Source organism: Priapulus caudatus, unplaced genomic scaffold (genome assembly GCF_000485595.1).
Source record: "Priapulus caudatus unplaced genomic scaffold, Priapulus_caudatus-5.0.1 Scaffold2104, whole genome shotgun sequence".
In the NCBI taxonomy this organism is placed as follows: Eukaryota; Metazoa; Priapulida; class Priapulimorpha; order Priapulimorphida; family Priapulidae; genus Priapulus; species Priapulus caudatus.
The window spans coordinates 24,220-26,334 of record NW_014579165.1 but is presented as its reverse complement, the minus strand read 5'-3'; the positions used below and the strand labels follow the sequence as shown (position 1 = coordinate 26,334).

Sequence of the window (2,115 nt, the reverse complement as noted above, 5' to 3'; positions counted from 1 at the left end):
TCCCCTTCTCTCACCGTCTCTCTCGTTCACTTTCCCTCCCCCCTTCTCTCTCGATATATATATGTATATATCTTCTCACCACCTCTTGTTGTTTCTCGTTTATCCTAGCTCCCATCCTCCACTCTCCCACATGGTATCACCTACGACCTCGTTAGCACGGAAAACTTTATGCAGGCAAAATAGCCATTTTTCAACAAAAACTTTTTCACCCCGAAGGACAAAATATGGATATACGGCTATAATACATATAACATATATCCATATAATCAGGAGTAATTCGATAATAATATCCATATAATCCTATATTATCTTACTCCTGATATAATATATAGTATATAAAGAACACGTCATTTTTCTATATTGGGGGCGCCCGTTAGCGAGGCCAATGACGTATTATGAATTACGTATTACGTTTTTTGAGTAGCGAGTAGNCCTTCATTCTCCGTTATCACCTACCAACGCCACGTTTGCAGGTAACATAATTAATATGGTGTAATGATAAACGCTTTGCGCATGTAATGCTATAAATAACACTGTTATTTAATTAAATACAGCTCAGTGATAAATGTGCTTTATATAAAAGTTATTTGAAAGACAGGCGAATGGGCCGTCTGTGCGCGCTTAAGTACAGTTCTCATTTAAATTCCTCCCTAAACAACAAGCAGGCGCGAGTTCTGCGTATCTCCCTCGCTGTTTCCTTCAGTTAGTTTAAAATAAATTACGTTATAGTGGACAGCGAAATCAACCACCGATCCATCTAACCACACCCACTCGCCTGTTATATATATATATATATATTTACACTTTCCTACTTTACACACATTACTACGGTGCGATTTATTTGACCGCGTCATCATTGTTTTACAGATACCGAGTACAGAGGTGAGCTTCGCTACGTGGATATGGCCCAAGTCTTTGTCAAGGACATTTGGCGTTCTATGTAAGAAGACGAATAAGGGGAGGAGAGGGAGGAGGAAGAATAAAACGGCGAAGAATAAGCAGGAGAAGAAGAAAGGGAGAAGGAATGAGAAGATGAAGACAAAGAAGAAAAGGAGTAGTAGGAAGACGAGGAGCATCAAAAGTTGTGCTTCAGCCAATCACTGTACCACTGTCAACAGGCGAGATCAACTGACTGAATCGTTGCAACGAACACTTAAGAGCGATATAACAGCTCACCAGCTCTACAAAAACTGGCTTCTTTCTGGCGAGATCTATGACACGTGACATCCTTCTTCGCCAGTCAGTACTCCATTTTCTCTCGGAGTGTCTCATGGAATGTGCAAGGTTTCCTTTACTCTCCGTTATCGCCTATACAAGCGCCACGATTACAGGTAACATATAGAGTAATGATAAACGCATTGCGCATGTGATGCTATAAATAATACTGTTATTAAATACAACTCAGTGATAAATGTGCTTTATATAAAAGTAATTAAGTTCTTTGAAATACAGGCGAATGGGCCGTCTGTGTTCGCTTCAGTACAGTTCTCATTTAAATCCGTCACATCTCAAGCAGGCGTGAGGTGTGCGTATCTTCCACACTGTTTCCTACAGTTAATTTTAAAATAAATTACATTGTAATGTACGGGGAATCCATCGACCCATCCATCTAACCACCCACTCACCCACCCTCCTGATTTTGATTTTTTCAAGGACATTGACATTTTGTGTAAGAAGACGACGAAGGGGAGGAGGACGAGGAGGAAGGAGAAGAAGAAGACTAAAACGAATAAGAACATGGAGGAGAAGGATGAGAAGGAGGAGGAAAACTGTCAGCAAGCGAGATCAACTGACTGAATCGTTGTAACAAACACTTAAGATGTACAGATCAGCAGATCGGGTGGAGGAACTTGGAATACTATAGATATTACAACTGTAGCCTCACTATGTAAAAGATGGTAGTAAATCTCCAGAGAGAATTCTGACAGTGATATATATATATATGTTACGTTATGTTATGTTCCGATACTCATGTCGATTTGAGCTGTTCTACTTGGAATATAATGACAAGGTATTGTGTAAACTCCTTCGTGGCTGTCATCGCAACAAATTATCTCTACATATCTTGGCAGATAACATGCGTGATAACGTGTTCAAATTCTCCTCCCGTTTATT

The 2,115-nt window shown here is 39.9% G+C and overlaps 1 long non-coding RNA gene across 1 annotated transcript; it reads left to right on the top strand.

Moving 5' to 3' along the window:
* Positions 1 to 432: 432 nt before the first annotated feature.
* On the top strand, positions 433 to 1,672 carry LOC106818236. The gene is made up of 3 exons (XR_001395168.1): positions 433 to 473; positions 868 to 1,331; positions 1,654 to 1,672. It is a non-coding gene; the product is annotated as an uncharacterized LOC106818236 (long non-coding RNA).
* Positions 1,673 to 2,115: the final 443 nt, after the last annotated feature.